Raw genomic sequence first — 17,956 nt, forward strand, 5'->3', positions numbered from 1 at the left:
CTGGGGTTTGGTTTTGATGATGGATTCTGAAGTTCAGACTTCCAGTTGGACACTGGAAAAGCAGTGCTCAGGCATATGCCCACATTTGCCCCTGGTTGTCATGACGAACTGCACAAGTTTTTTAGGATTTTTTCTGAGGCACTATGAGAACATTTTTTCTAATTTTTAAAATTACAGGTTTTCATGAATGGTGTCTTGAAAGAGGAGTTTAGATTTGATCCTGATATAAGAAAGAAAGGTCACAGCATAGGAAAAGTGGCAATGTGTTGGTCTGTCTCTAGACAATAATTTTCTTACATTCTAGTGCTTCTGAAATGAAGATACACGTGGAAACATTACGTTCATTTTCTGCTTGTTTTTATGAGATTAAGAGAACATACAGTTGGGGTCAATTACAACAGTCCACAGTGACATCACGATCTTGGATTTCTGATCAAATTCCATATGATGTCCTTCCTGTAGAAGAAAAGTTTCACAGAGGTCCACCATGTCTTCTTGGCACATCTTACTAGGTTTTTTTTCGCATGACTGGGAAATGAAAATGCCTTTTCTCTGAAAGAGCTTCAATTAAAAATAATGAACAAATAGTTTGAATTTAGAGCAAACTGGATGAAGAGCTTCTCAAAAAGGGGTCAGTGCAGAACTTGTAAGACTAATGCTAAATGTTTTTTTTTGAAGCCTTTTTCTCACTCTTCTACACTATCTTCTCTAGTTCCCTGTAGCCCCAAGATGATATTACTTTCTGTGCTAATTCTGAATTTCTAATTTCTGTGCTAATTTTGAATTATTAGTATCTTCTAGACAGATGCTACTGGCTTATAGACAACTACTTGGGAGTTTTCTCAGGCTGCTCTCAATACAGCCAAAGTGTTTTACAGATTGTCGGAACTGATTTTATATTAGGGAGTGAGTCTTCACTTCCAAAAGAATTTATTAGTATTATGAACAAAATTCTGCCTCCGGATATGTCCCTGAGTTTGCATCCTTGAGGGCTGTTCTGCCTAGACTTATATTTTTCAGGGTCATTCCCAAACTTCCTTTCAATGACTGGCTTGTACCAGTGAGTCAGCAGGATTCACTTACCTCTCCCAGGAAGATCAGCACTTGCTTAACACAGTGAGTTCACAGTCGAAAACAGCCATTTCTGTCGTTACGGATTAACCTCAGAAATAGATTCAATTGCATTGTGCCATAAGTAATTTATTTCCAAGGACATCCTTTCTGTGTGAGCAGGGGACTATCTTCAGTTCCCGGTCACACGTGGGCTGCAGACAGGTTGCTGGGAGCTAGTGGTGACAAATCTGTCTGTGGAATACTGGACAACCGTCTCTTCTATGGAGAGATTTAAAGTCCAACTTATGTTCTTTAATACGTACAAAAATTGGGAGTAGGTCAGGACTGAGCAATGAGCTGAGGGTTTTTGCATGTCCTGGGAAATGCTTGGAGTAAAGCCTAGGTTTTCTGATACTTGCATGACTGTGAATATTGATCCTGCAGTGTTTTGTATTCAAGAATCACTACAGTTTGATTTAGCTTGAGCAAAGTATACAAGAGCTCTCTTCAGAGTGGAACTGTTATTGCTTTGAAGATTAAATAACCTTTATTTTTTTTGGCATTTCAGTCCAGCTAGTTAAGTCTTATGATCCAATTAGCATTTGGTATTTGATAACTTCAGAGACTATCAAGAACCACTAAATTAAATATTTCAGAAACAAAATGTCCGGCCCGAGAATTAAACAAAATTTGCTAAAACAAAACAAAACAATTTTTCTTCTATTCATCACTGTTTACATTTATTCGTTAATGTTTAATGCACAGAATGAAAACTTAATGACCCCAGCATGTAGCGTTTCACTTCGTCCTGAACTGCTCTTTGTCTTTTTTTTTCTCTTTCATTTCTTGGGCAAAAGTTGACAGTCAGAAAAAGTCCCCCATTTGCCATTGTCTAAAAACCTTGGGAATGACTGAGCAATAATCCCTGGCAACAAATCATTTTCTGTCTGTCTTAATGAATGTCACCGTAGAGATAATGACCATTGCTCATTTATCAGTGGATTGTGTGCCTGAATACTTTGCTGTCTCATGCAATTATTCTATATTAGTGTACAGAAGTGCAGGGTAATCAATAGGATTCATATTTCATGAGAAAAACTGTTCAGCTCCGTATAATGTCACTTGATAATTTTGCCTGCGTCTGACTAATATGCTAAAGTGGGTGGTTACTTGCATACGTTATACCTGTTATTTCATAACAATTATATATTTTTTAACAATTTAACACCAGTCCTCAGTTAGCAGATGAAAAACTATGGAGAGCTCAGGCTATTCAGGTCTGAGATTATAGTTTAGGACTATTTGTTTTACTTCTCACATATAGTGAGAAAAAAGTAATAATATTCTAGGTAACAGGAAATACCTTTTGTATCAGCTTCGCAAGAATAGAAGTGAACCAAAAGTAGTTATTCATGTATCTCTTCTTTTTATCCCTGTTCCTTTTTGGTCCTTCAAGTTGAGGGACTTTGGCCCTGTGGCTTGCTTGCTGCTTGAAGAAAAGTGGTAAAAACAGTTTGTTTGTCTTCATGACAAAGGGAATATGCTCTGTGCAGTAGAGCAGCAGAATCTGAATGAAATAAAAGAAATGGAAGGATGGGTGGTGCTTGTATCTCTTCACACAGAAAAACAAATTAGCCCTATGAGACTGGGAACACTTCCTAAAAATCCAAACATATTGGTTAATATTTATATCAATAGTATGTGGAGATCCCATGTGTGCCTAGGATTTTATTATGCCATGCAAAATAGAAACACGGGTACCCAGAAAAGCTTGGAGCCCAGGCAGGAGAGGTCACAGCAACACAGGTGGGTGAAGTCCTCCAAATGACAAAGGAAATCTGAGGTAGAGTCGAGAACTAGACATCATTGTTCAATCCAAATCCATAAACTGAAGATGTTGCAGCTTTTCTAAACACTCGTTAAAAAGAATAGAAAGGTAGCAACACTGAAATAATAACAGCCTGATAAAGAAATACTGGTACCAAAGTGTTTGTTGTGCAGTTCAGGCATCCCTGATAGCCCATATTTCAAAAGATTTATTTCATAGCAAGCCTTTACAGCCCTCCGGATCTATTCACTGAAGAAACTGAGAAGAAGAACACCTCACTATGTGATACAGCTCAGGGAAAGAAGTGTGGAACACGTATAGTGAAATGCAGATGACTTGCATTGCTTTGCTGACTGCCTGTCTGAAAGGGCTCCTTCCCCACGCTCCTGGTGCTTCAGTGGTGGCTGTGGAGATGGGAGAAAGAGTCTGTTGTGTATGAAGAAAGGAGTATGAAGAAATTAAGTTCAGGTGTGACTAGCACTGAGAGGTCACATTGGTAACAGGCTTTTACTTTCTGGCTCTCAACACCCACCCATAGATAAACTCTCTCTTTTAACTGGATTGAATCTGTCAGTTCTCTTTGACGTAGTGGATCATGCGGTATTCCACTGGGGAACATCTGGTAATGCCTTTTTCCCTATTCTTCTCTGAAAAGGCTAGTCATTCTTCTTTGCCCAGCAAAGCCTTCCTCTTCCATTGGGCTCTGTTTTTGTCCTTGCTTTTCATAGGATGCCTTTTGAAGAAATTGTTGTACACCTTGTTCAGTGTCTTCAGTTTGCGAACAGCATGTTGATTTATGTCTACTTTTCGGCAAAAACAAAGGACATAATTTTCCTGTTGAGACAGTAGGTGAATGATAAGCTTTTGATAAGGCAGAAATGTTAGTGGGTGTTGGAGGAACAGAACCCAGTCTTACCTGTGTTCAAACTCAGCATCCATCATTGTTGTGTCTGACTGCCCCTCAGCAGCTTCCTCTCTTCCTTCGGGGGGAATGGAAGTTGGTTGTTGCTTTTTACTTTTCAGTGAGCGTATAATGAAAAGGTTGTGTGGGAAAATGAACTTACATGTTTCTGGGGTTCTCTACATGGTCTTCTCTAGTGGTAAATTCCACTTTTACCATGTAACTTCTGTTTTCTGCTCACCCACGTTTCCGTCTTGAGCTTGACATTCGCTTCCATCACTTAAGTCTCTACACCTGACTCCAAATGCAATTCAGCACCACATTTACAAGTAAGAAGGAGCCATTTTTTACCTCATCTTACTTTGGATACTATAAAAAAAAAATAGTTCCTCATTCCCTTGTGTCTTTCCAGCATTGGCTCTCAAGATAATATAGAATAAGGACATGATACTATGTTCTTTGATGCCTCCTTGGCTTGAGTGGAAAGGGGAACGTTAAGAGAGGCTTTTTAATTGATTTTTTTTTTTTTTTTTTAAATGTAGGTACATGGCCACACAGAATTGTTCATTGCTGGCTATTGCTGATACTACAGCTGAAACAATGCCTGAACTTTTCTAGGTCACAGTTTCTTGCTTTTGCTTCCACACTAATGTCTGAAAAGCAAAAACATAAACCGCAGAAAGAAAGGCTGGTACACAGGTGCAATAGTTGCTATTGAACTGAAAACATGGTGCGGTTTTTGTGGTAGTTGCCATAGCAACAAGATCATTTACAGAACATAATCCCATTAGGAGAAAACATTTTTAAACTGAGCTAATTGTACATGAGTTTATATTGCTTCACAACCTGTTTTTGGAAGATTTCATTTTTAGGATACTAATAAAAGACTGATTAAAAGCATTACACATTGTCCTAAATTGCCTACAGAAAGAGAAGAGATAGGAATTATGTAAATTATTGCAGGTATCCTTCGATTGAACCAGTATGATCAGGTAAATTAATTCATGTGCTCATTTCTGTATTAAAAGTCACAAGATAGCATCTGTATCTATATTATAGTATCAACTTGGTCAAATTCTAGTCTTTACAAAAGTATTCTTCAAATATTCCTTTCCCTTAGAGACCATGTTCATTCCTTTACAGTTACATGTGTCCATTTTTTAGAAATTTTGGTAAAATTTCCTCTGCACTGACTTGTACACTAAGAGGTGTAAAAAGTCAGTTCATAATTGACAGAAAGCAAGCTAATGGATTGTAAAAAAGCAGAATGAATAAAACTAGGATGAAATGTATCACCTGTGGGAAGGCAAAGTCAGATTTAGGAAAGAAAAAAAGGAAAGTAAAAAGGAGTTCTGAGATCTGCAGGCGCTCTAAGGAACCAGGGATTTCCAGCTAAATATTCTAAGAAGTCATGTTCAAAAGTCTGTCCTTTGTATTTTAGCCTTGCTTCAGAGAAATGTTGCTGCCACATACCTGTATAATAGAAATAGAGATGATGTTAATGGTTAAACAGCAGGATTGTACCTATTGAATTATGCTGATGGAAGTATGCTGCTTAGTAATGCTTCTGGCTATCAGTCACATTTTCATTCAAGAAGTGATCTGAGGAATTCATTGGCACTGCAAGTCAGGGAGGTCAAGAGCTCAGAAAGTTTCGAAAGGGATTTGATTATCTGTATAGCAGCTAAAAATACCCACAGTTTCAAAATATTGGTGATTTTGCCTCTTTGTCTCCTCTCCCTTTCCATGCCCCTCTGCTCTACCTGCACCTGTCTTCAATTTACATCCTATTTTCACCTGCAACAAATGGAATTGATGCTGTGGGAGGCACAGTGTGGTCTACACGGTCACATCTTGTGAGCAGCAAACCCCGGAATTCTGGAGGCCAAACTGGCTTTTGGTGTGTAGGTATACAGTTTCATATAAGGATTCCCTGGTTCCAGTGGGAGCTTCTCCAGTTTACAGAGATCTCTAGAAAACTGTCTTTTAAAAGCATAAGGAAGCTGCAAAATGCATTCACCTTCAGTGTGCAAGGAGGCAGAGCGTGCAGAAACAAACCCGTCTTGGTCAGGGACGCATCAGGGGCTGTTGTCTGGAATTGAAATGTCTATAAGAAGAGGTTGTGGAACAAATTGTCAAAATAAGAAGTGACAAGGAGCCAGGACCAGGTGGTGACCTAAAAGTGCTAGTGGAAATCAGGGGTAAAATAGCAGAATTGTGAGCTTGCAGTATGTAGGATCTTGTCTAAAACTACCGGAGGCCTGAAGGGTGGCAACTGTGATGCCAGTCTTTAAGAGTTTTTAAGGGCTTTTAATGGGTTACAGAAAAGATCATGGGAACTACAAGATGGTAAACGTGATGTCTATACCAGGCAAAACAAAAGGAAATGTCATAATGAATACAATTAGGAGATCTATAGTTTATTTGGGAGCTGTGAACTGGTCTTTTCCTTAAAATCCAAGTAATTAAAAAACAGATGTGTCTCTCACACTTTCACATCAACATCCATGTGGACAGGGAGCTCCAGGCACTTCACTTGGAACATGATCTGGATTTCCAAAAGGCTGTTAACAAGGTCCATCATGGAAAGAAAAGAAAAAAAAAGTGGAAATTAATAAGCTGTGAAATAACAGGGAATGTTTTTCCTTTTATATAAACTGCTTAAAGACAGGAAACAGATTAGGTGGAAATCACTGCTGCTTGTGGTAGGGAAGTTACCAGTGAGGTTCTGCAGGAAACCGTGCTATTGAGCATATATCTAAATGACCCAGAAAAGGTACTGAACAACGTTATGATTAATTTTGCTAATTATACTAAAGCATATAAGGCAGCAAAAAGAAAGCTTACTGGGAAGAATTGCAGGAGGGCCTTATGAGACTGTGACTAGGTTAAAATGGTAGATGAAATTCAATAGAAGTGTAAAGTGATGTATAGAGAAAACACAGTCCTAGCCTTACATATAAAATAACTTGTTCTGAGATGATCTTTAGAAATCAGAGCGAGATCTTGGGGTTATGTCGGTAGAGGTTAAAAAGATAAACAGAAGAATATAGAAATTATGATCTTGAAATGACTCAAAGCTGGAAGAGTATTCAGGGGGTGTTTCATCTACGTGTGCCCTGTGCTTTATGGTCTTTCTTGGGCATCTTTTTTTGGTTGCAACATGAATGAAGATGCATCCTTGACCTGTTCCCTACAGCCATCGTTAGTCTAAATTCTGAATGCCCTTTTTTCTTGATTTGAAAGTGTATACACAGATTATAGTTACAAAGTTCTCTTTAGTCTTGAGTTCTTCTTCAGAAGGAATGAATCCTCTTATGAATGGTTTTCAACTTAGTGAAGTTACTTTATGAAGTTTATCATTCTGTACTTCCTCTCTGTCACAAAACACCAGGTATGCTAGTAGGTGGCAGTATATCCACAAATAGCAAAGAGAATATTTGCTATACTGACGGGATTCAAATATTTGTCCTCTCTAAGTGGAAAGCATGGAAAATATAAATAAAGTCAGAAGAGCTTTCTTCTCTTCACAAGAATGTTATGGAACAGGGAGAGCAGGTAAAAATTAGTGTAATACAGCTGAATTTGTAAAAGACTTCAATAGATCCAAAAAATGAGTGGTAGTATTTGTTTTTAAGTGGGCATTAAGCCATAAAGTATAATGGACTCTCAATGTCCTATTTAGAAGGTTTTTATGTAGTCAATGCAACATAATCTGTTGCAGTGGCATGTGTCTTATTTTTGTCATGATCTACTACAAATTTCCTCAAAAATTCTTCAGCTACAGGCTTTGTGTTTTAAAAAAAAACTTTTTTTTTGCAGCTGCAACTCTATGAAAGAGTAACTCAGTTCTAACTACATTTCCTTCTTACTTTAAAAACAAAAAAAGTTATTTCTACGTTGCTGAAGTGTCCCACCTGATCTTTTAAAAATTATAAATAAGATGACAGGTCTGCAGAAAGGAAGGAGTCTGTAAAAACTTTTATGTTTAAAATTGTGTTACAATAAAAACCAACAAGTCCAAATGAAAACATGTGAAAATAGCAAAATGAAATGGTTTAATTGATACAAAACAAAGGAAAAACACCATTAAAAATATTGGATATTTTCACTCTCCATCCTCTTTGAAATCTTGAAAATTATCACACTTTTGCCTAACTCTACTAGCTAATAAGGAGCGTTTTGGACCAAACTGAATGTTTTCATTTCATTGTTCACTGCACATCATTAATCTTGTTCTTTAAGGCAAAAGCATAAGTGACTCTCTCTCTCTCTCTTTATTCTTTTTACTTCTTCTTTTCTAAATCAACTAAAATCTCTAAACCCTAAGGGTAGCTATTATGCCTGCAGTAAGAAAAATGCATTGCTTGCAAAACAACTTTGATTCTTGTTTCCATGGGATTTTTTTACTCAGGCTTAACATTTCTGCCAAATCATGTAATGCTGACCTGTATGGTACTCAATTGATTTTACTAGGTCATTAAAAAAAAATCTTTATACAAAATCATTTTAGTTTACAGACCTTCTGGATCATGATGCTTAGTCTGATTGTTGATAACAATAACATTTTACATAGAAATGAATCAAGACTTAGGATGGCAGAGTGGTATTAACCCCTGCACTGCACATTGTTCAACCCTTAAGAGGACACGTTAGTGTCAGAGTAATTTTTAAAGTCAGGCTGGGTCTTCTGTGTCACTATTTAAATCTAACACACAGTAAAATACGTATGAGTCTGCTGCTCACCCTCCTCAGAAAGTTATGAATTGGCTATGGGAGAGCCTGGATTTTGCATCCCCAGGCCATCTCAAACACCTGAGACGGTGCCTAGGGCATGAAGCTGCCCAGGCACCGAAATATCCCTCAAGAGGCAGCATGGCCTCGTGTGAATTTATTAAAACACTTCGGTTTTTACCTTTAGAACAGTGAGCTGTTTCAGGATGCTATTTTGTTTCCCACCATGCTTAAGTGATTGTTGTAAAAGTTTACCACTTCAAAGCATCAATGCTGTGAACATTAAAGTTGATGAATTCATCATGTAAATTGTTATTAAGCATGAGGGATCTTCATCCGTATATTAAGGACTGGCCTACATTCCTAAATGCTGAACCAAATATAAGGTCTTTCTTCAAGGTTACGGTAATTTGTGCCGCTCACTCAGCACCTGCTCTAATGGGGTCTCATTCAAATGCTAAAATAGAAAAAAAAAGGATATTTCATTCATCTTAGCTTTTAGTAATCCATGCCCTTCAGTTGAAGGATTTTGCAGGTGGAGAATTAGTGCTGAGGTTCTCTCTCTCTCACTTCTCATTTTTTCCTGCTTCAACCGCAATTGAGCAAAACTCACCGATTCCTTCAGACACAGGGCTCCATTGGTCTGAAACAGGGTGTCTGTGAAGGTGGAGGCAGCGTACCGACCCTTTTCAGTAGCTTTGGGGATTGCTTCCTAGACTTCTGGTGTTGCTTTTCTCGCTGCCGGGAGCCAGCTTCAACTTCGACGTTGATTCTGGGACCAGAGGCACTTGAGCAGACCCCTGTTACTTCAGATGAATCTGGTAACACAAGGTCCAGGAGGCAAAGTCACCCACTGATAAGAAACGAACTGGACTGAACAGCTGCATGTATTTGTTGGGCACCATTTAGTAGACACGGGTTTGATAGGCTAAGGAGGCTGGTGAGATTTTCTCTTTATAGCCTTGCAGCCCGGCTGCAGCGCCTGTCCCTCATTCAAGCAGATTCTAGTATTTCTTCAATAATTTCCACGCCATAGCTGTGGTATTTTCTGTGTTAAGGAACTGCATATTGATCCTTGTAATGCCTGATGCTGACTTAGCAGAAATTAATGTATTTTGTTATTTGTGGGTAGTTTAGGAATTTACAAAGGATCTGAGTTTTCCCAACAGAATTTTATATGGCTCAATAGTATCCTTTTGAAGGAATGTGCTGTCTTTTTGAATTGTATTATACAATATTCATCATAGTTGTTTGGGGTTTCTAAGTAAAATATGATCTGTTTTTAAACTGAGTCTCTGTAGTACTAGAGCTGGGAAGATAAACCTTACCTGTATGATCCCTGAATTTTGTTTTTAGGAAAAAGCTGGGAACATATACTTTTGAGATTGTGAAATTGGTTTTTTTACATGTTTTCCTCATGCATTTTTCCCTCAGATTTCTTTTCCTCATTTCAGTTGAGATTGGCAGTAGAAGCCTCATAAACTGGGAAGATTTCCTTATATGATTTCCAGTCTAGTTTTGCACTTGGAAGTAAAAAGAGTAAACCTTAACACTGAATGATTTGATATCAAAACAAATCCAAACCCCAAGTCTTATAAGGTTTCCGCATCAGTCTGTTATAATATTTTGGTTTCTACATTTAGTCAGGCAATTTTATGTGGACCACCTCTAACTAGGAAATAGAAATAATTTTCATATCTGTACTTGACATTCCTGTTTGGTGCCTCTAAAAATCTGTCTTTTGCCCTTTATTGTGACTTTCTCTCTGTGCTGGATTTTTTCAGAGCTGTGTATCATGTATCATGCAAAGTGCTAGATATGAATTCTGAGAATAAATTAAATTTCATCGTGTTGCCTTCCATTTTATCGTGCTAGCGGTGAGCAGTCCGGAAAAAGGCAGTGCTTACATGCACAAAGGCAAAGGATGAAAAGGCTGCTTGGGTAGTTCTCTTCATTTTGGCTGGGCGTCTTTTTCCTGGGCAATGCAGCAAAGTATTCAAACATCTCCATCAGGCCACATCTTTTAGAAGGTCTCTGCAGACAAGGCTCTCCTGCAACACAGTGGGACAGGAGGTACGAGGTGCTGAGTCTCCAGTACGCTGGGAGGCACAAAGAGGAGGGAGACACAGTGGGCAGATGAAAAAGCAGGTAGTGCAGGAATGATGTTACGAAGGACTGGGAATGGAGAAACTCTCAGCTGTGAAGTGAGCTGGAAGTGGATAGGAACTCCATGCTTGGAAGTGTCTACCTGAATTTAAATTCGATCCCCATTCTAGTTCTGGGTGTTTGTATGTAGCCTGATCCAAAGGCCATGGGGAAGAATGGTACTTAGACTCCAGCAGAGTTTGAATATTTTTTTTTCTTCTCTCATGAGTAGAGATATCTCAATATCTCATTTTTAGCTTTTAAAACAAACAAACAAACACCCCCTATGTTTCACCACTCTTCATCAGTTTTCATACAACAGCATTTGCTTTGTGTTGATTCTTACGGATTCTTATCATGGTAGCCACCATGATAAACTGATTTCTGGGAAAAGGGAGACTACTAGGTAGGTATTACAGTATTACAATTAAATATAGCTTGTGGGATTAATTGTGTGATATTTTGCGGGGTTGGGGGGGGGCTAAATTTTGAGGCTACGCTTCACATGTTCCACTTTTCCAGCAAATGACAGGTGTCCCTTTTCTTGACAGACACTGGATTTTCTCACTTATCCGAAAGAAGTCTAAGAGACTTCAGTTGTCCCTTGCTGTTTCTGAAGCAGTAATTTTAAAGAAGGTATAATTACTGAGTTCTAATATGACTTGTGTTACTCCTGCCAAATGCTATGGTAGGACCCCCTCTCCAACACTGATGTAACAGAACCTGATGTGACATAATTATTCAATCCATGTATTGTAAATCTGAAGCCTCAGCTTTTCTCCTTCTTTTTCTTAAATTGTTAAAAGGATAAAAATGATGGAAAGAAGTCTTTCCTCTGCTTGAAGTTTGAAAAGCCCCTGTCTGAGCCCCACAGAGCTCCCCTTAATAAGTGTTTTCAAAAATATACCAGGAAATAAACTTGTCCTTTGAAAGAGATAAAAAGACTAGAAACTCTAAACTATATTTTATAGAACAAATATCTTTCTACAGAACTCACTGTGTACAATAATAAGCTGCAATATGGAGATACCTGGAAAAATAATAAGCAATGTTTTCATCAAGGTCAAATCTGTCTGACTTTCTCCTTGTATTTTAAAAAGGTTCTTGTGGGAGGAATTGGTAATGACTTTGAAAATGCTTAAGGAAGTGAATGTCACAACTGAGAATATCCAGTCTAAAGGTAAATGTGTTATACGTCGGCATTTGTATTTAGTTCAATAGGTAAACTATTATAGTAACAGATTAGGAGAAATGTGTCTAACGCAAATAGGTCTTTTCCAAAAATCCAATAACAACTCCTCTTAATCAGAGTCTTTGGACTTTTCTGTGTTCAAAGTAAGAATGTTATGGAAAGCTCCATCTAAGTAATTTTCTTTCTCTTCTGAGTGATAATTATGTTATGTATTTTTACAGTTGCATTTTAGAGTCTCGGGCACAGATCAGTATACCCCTGTTTGTGAACTCTGTTAAATATGGTGCTTTCAACCCAAAGAGAGAAAAAGGGATGAAAATAACCTCTGTATATAACTGTGTACCCAAACTCTGAAAACAATTAAGGTTGTGGTAACCCAGAAACCCAAATGTGCTTGCTTATGGCAATCTAAATGAGAGGTTATGTGCCAAACGGTAATGCACTGGGACTCAGAGGGTTACCAGACAGGATGAAGGATGCTGGGCAAAGGTATTATTGGAAAAGAAAGGATAGTGGCATTTGAGAGCAACGTTGAAATAGTCCTCTCTTGGAGTAATGAAAAGGAGCAACACGACGTGAAAACTCAGTTAATCAAACTGTCTATCACTAAATACAAGGCTTAGCTGCCTCTGATCTTTGCAATTCCTCCTCTGGGCATTTTCACCAGAGCTTCTGTTTAATAACTGCTGTGGTGGTTATATCTTTATTTTTTTGTTAAGGGAACTAAACCTTGCTTCTAATTAAGTAGTCCTACTGGTGGCAGCTAACAAAAATCTCTGTACATCTGGAAGGAAAACAGGGTAGAAAAGGAAAGAGCTTTGGTGTCTTGCCAAGGGTAGGGAGCTTTTGGCATTTTTGGAGGATGCTTGAGGTCATTACAGCCTCTGTATTTTCCAAATCCAGAAAAAAAAAAAAAACCCAACACAAAATCAAGTAACTTATTCAATTTGTTCACTACTATTGCCATAGTAGTGTATGTTGCCTTCAGATCCTGTCTCCAGAGTTTAAGAGACCAAAGACAAGTTATTATTTTGGGATTATGCTGGGCAATTGTCATTCCATAAATGTCTTGGTTTCTGTACTTTCACCTGCTCATGCATTACTGGCCAATGTCAGAGAATGGTCAAGACAGATCTTTCATCTGAATGAGTATGGCTGTTCTTATGTTATAGTTTTGGTTAAAATCAAAACATGCTCCTGAATTTTTATTATTTTTATTTTAACATAGACAGCTCTGTCATAACAGAAAGGAAGAAAATACTATGCTTTGTAATATCCTAGTGATAGAAACTCTAAGACTAAATAGTAAAGAATGGACCGCTTTATCTCTTTGGATTCTCAAATTTTCAGGCTGTTCCGAGGATCTTCCACAGTTAGTTGGTATCGGTGGGTTTCTACTGGAGCACTTAGCTTTATAGATGCCATTTTTGTTTGACCTCTTTGGTAGTTGTGACAAAAATGTATAAAACTGCTAAAGAAGGGATTGACTCCATAAATTTGTAAGAGTATAAAATGTAATGATTTCCTTTTTTTCTCCTTCTTATTTAAGTGGTAAACCATGGGCATAGAATATTTTTAGTAAGACCACATAAGTAATCCTGTCTATTTTGCAGTGCCTGCTAGACATTTCTAGTATGAAATTAATGTGTTAACCACTCCACTTACAAAAAACTTAGGACATATTCTTTGAAAGTTTGGTTCTATTCTGAGAAGTGACAATACTAAAGTGTCACCTTTTAACTTATCAGATCTGCTCCTTATGTGTGTTCAGAGTTTTATCTGCTGACTTCAGTGGCAAAAACTTGTCCGTACTGCTTGTTTTACTCTTGTTCATCTTCCAGAAGTGGCAATGCTCCATGAAGAGATCTCGATTCTGCTCCTTTCTGTGTATCTTTATCATGAGAAGTGTTTATTGAGTTTTAATTAAAAGGATACATCAGATAGCCTCAAGAGACTGCATCCAAATCAGTGGTGTTGTGCTAGTTCAATATATACATTGAAGACAGCGGAACTACTAAGATATGATAACAGACCTAATTAGTTCTGCACAAATGTTATTTACTGATGGTCATGTAGCAGAGGGGGAGGATCTAGGCTGGCTTCAGATGCACAGTGACTTTTCTAGAATGGCTACTGGGAGAGGAAATAGGAAGCAAATAGCCCATCTCTAGAACTAATAGATTTGATCTGAAATTTCTGATGCATCAACTTCTGAACTCCACGTTGCCATTTTTACTGGGCTGCTTTTCTTAGAAGAATTCTTTGGATCCCTGAGCAGTGGAAAGGGTAGCTAAGGAAATATAAAAGGATATTCAGATCATTTTAAGGTTTTTCTTTTGTTTCTGTGTACCTGAGCAAGGGTGAAACAATCCTGTTGGTCAAATTTCTGTACAGAATTTTGCCAGAATGTTATTTTTAACTTGCTAGTGAGGCTACTTTGTGTGTATGACTCATGTATGCCATGCTGCTGAGTACTTTTATTTATTATTTATACAGCCATGCATATTCCATGAAACGGACATTTCTCTGTCACCTTCATTGATGTCTGAATCTCTGTGGAAAAAAAAAAAGCTAGCTCTAAAAAACAACTCCTTATTAAAGATGGACATGAGGAGTTCAAAATGCAAGCTTTTCTTTCCCTAAATCCAAGTTGCATCAAAATCCTCAAATTATCATATGAGGAGGAACTAGAATTCTGTCATTTACAATGGTTTAGTATTTGGAGGCTTGCTCTCTATCTAAATTTCCTGGCTTGAACCCAGTATCAATTTTTCACTAGGAAAAAAAAAAAAAAGACAGCTAATCATAAACACATTCTTGTGATGCTCACATGCTTGGAAACTATGGTAATGAATGTTGTGTAAATATATAGACAGAAAGCAAAGCCTATAATGGGATTAAAATGCAGAAAAGAAGCGTTTCACCTCTTCCTCAAAGCCCTTCAACCTCCCAGAGTAGTACATTTGGATTTTTTAATAAATTAAACAAATAGCAATTACATTGGAAGGTTCGTAGGATTATACTTATGCCATGTTATTATTCATTTGAATGTAGTTTTAGGAATGAGATATTACAAGATTTTCGTGTTTTCTGCTTGCCTTGCCTTTATGTACCATTTAATTGCAAAATGTTATCTAGTCCCTGTTAGTAAAGTTTTCACCTAGGAGAGGTCTACAGGCTTTTGTGGGTAGCTCTATTCTGTTCCTCTGGACGATTGCTTATTTTAATGAGAGAAATAAGCACGGTGGGAAAGGCTTTTAGGCAAATTGTTTCTATCTTGAAATACTTTTCCACATTTGTATCACCCTCAATGCAGCAAAAATGAAAAACCTTTCATAATTGCTGTGATATACTGCTTTGCTTTTAATAGCCCGGTAAAAGATAGAAAAAAAAAAATTGAAATGCTAGCTCTTGGGACTGAAAGGGTAACGAAACAGCAAAGATGGGTGGAGGTGGAGAGTCAGGTGAAGCCAACTTAGCAATGTCTAAAGCCGACACCATGTTGAGGAGCAACATGGGTGCGAGACTCACAAAAGAAGTTGCCATGTAAATTGTACCCCTGTTGCTTTAAATCCATTCATCTCTCAGAATATTACATGCAACTGATTTGACGTTTGAATAAATAAGTGAATGCTATTTTATTCTTGTCTTAGTAGACTATTATAAGGCTCATTGCTTCAGGCTGTTGACCAGTTTATTGATGACATTTTTGTCCATGCATTAGGGAAAGGTGAATCAATATTGGTTATTAACAATCCTTTTATTGCTGTGAGCCTCCCGTGCATGTGGGATACGATCACAGGGTCAGCTGTGCTGTTCCCAGCTCTGGTATTGATTCTAGGCATGAAACAGAAATACAAACAGCAGAAGCCATCTCCTGCCTCCCTCAAACTGTTTGCCATCTCATGCTATAAAATCACATGGACCATTTTCAGGGTCTCTCTTTGGTTCATTGGGAAGAATTTAATTCTTCAGATTAAAAAAATCCAGCCATGGGCATTGCCATTGCTTTGGAAATACTCAGTCATCAGCACCTTCAGATGTCTCTGTATTCTGCTTGGATGCTCTCTCTTCTAAGAAATACTCCTCTCTTATATCCTCAAGGTTACACTCTGGATAATCTGATAATTTTTTCCCAGGTGCATGGGATTCATTTTACCTAACTCTAGCATTTAAACCTTAAGCGTTTTGCCAAACTATGGCTTCTAGGCTTACTGTAGTCAATGGAGAAGGCAGTTGTCTAAGGTACTGAAGATAAATTGTTCTCTTGAAGATGTTTCCATTGACAACAGAAGCAGTCTAATCAGCTAGCGCTGTGTAGGTTCTTACTTTTTAAACTAAAGAGCCATTAAGCCAATCCTACTGAATATTGTCTTCTGAGATAACACACTGACCTAGGCAACATGCAAATTTTAGTTAATGGTAAAGCAAACCAAGAAAGATCACAATTTAACCATAGACTCACACAAACTGTATGCCAAACTGTATGGATTGCATTCACTCAGACATGTAAAGATAAACATATATATAATTCCTATCTGTCTATCTCCTAACTTAATATCTAGAAGGAAATGAATCCAATGAAAATTTGAGCAATTGGTTCTATTGTTTTTCTCTATTTTAAATGCAATATTGTCTCCTCTACTATAGTATCCGAGATGACACATATTTAATATATATCCTGATGATATTACTCCGAAGGAAGTAAAGGAATATGAGCCCCATTTCACGGCTGATAAAGTGTGACAGACCAACTAATGCCTGAATTTAGGCTCCTCTCCCTTTCTAATTTCAGTATCTTTAGATGGTGACAAATTGAATAAACTTACAGAGGGACCTATAGTAGGGACTTGAGATAGTTTCTACAATATATCTTCAAATACTAGATACCTTCCCCTCCTCCTTTTTTTTTTTTTTGCTATGCATTGTCTGAGAAAGTCTGCTGGTTCATCATTCTTAGTTTAGATGGTGTGCATTTTTTTCCTTGGAACGATTGCGCTAACCTATTGGACACAGCAACACTATTTACCTACATCTCGAACAAAGCCTGAATAATCATCCAGTCTCGAGAAGAAAAGTGAATATAAATGACTTCTTTATTTCTGAGATATGGGAGACAGGGATATTCTGATATTTTTCTTTTCTGGGGTTTTCCCTCTCTTTTTATTTATTTCTGTCCCAATTTTTCATCCTTGTGTCTTTTGTTTTCCCTCAAGCATCAGTTTTTAAGGGTTCAGACAGTATATTTTTCCTTTGATTGTGTCTTCCTGTTTTGGTACCACCAAACACGTGCATCAATATCTACTTTTTTGTTTAATTCAGTAAGAAAAATAGTGTGCAAAGTATTCTGGTTGTGATTTTTCTCCCAGTTTACTTGGTGATTTTGAGAGAAGCTTTTTCAGTGGTAGCCTCCCGCTCCAATTTGATTGTTTCTCATCTCTGACCTGACATTATCACAATGGCACCCTTAACTAGTTTTAGATGGTAAGTAAGTATCAGCTAAAGCATTGGTAGTCAGTGCAGAGTACAATTTAGAACTTAGAGGGGATGAACCACACTCTGGAGACGTCTCTTGCCTTCCCTTGACTATGGGAGGGATCCAGCACTTTGCTGACATGCCAAGAGTTAGGTGTGATGAATCTGGGCCAAGGAGTCTCTAGCCAATTAATTAAATGCTAACAAAGAGCTACCTGCTGCAAAGGTATAGTTTAACAAGTAATCCAGGTAAAGATTTTTAATAACTCTTTTTTAATAACTAGACCCAAAAAAAAAAAAAAAAAGTGCTGCGCGTGCAAGCACAGACACTGGAAATGCTTTGGTTTCACTCGGAGCCCAAGTCAGCACTGGTCTTCCTAAATCTATCCCACTGACAACAAATACGTGTATCTGTTGTGTATGGGATTAATCACGCTCCTAAGGACTTGATCAGAAGTTTCCCGTTAATTTCAGTGAAGTTTGGGTCAAATTCTGAGGCACCAGGGACTTAATTTTTTCATTTGGTTGTTAAGAAGTCAAATTTGTTAAGGATTTAATTTGGTTTATTTTCTTTTCTGCTACCCCAGGAATGACGTGGTAGAAATGACACTGTTTAGCTTGTACAGCC

Source organism: Larus michahellis, chromosome 2, assembly GCF_964199755.1.
Source record: "Larus michahellis chromosome 2, bLarMic1.1, whole genome shotgun sequence".
NCBI classification, from domain to species: Eukaryota; Metazoa; Chordata; class Aves; order Charadriiformes; family Laridae; genus Larus; species Larus michahellis.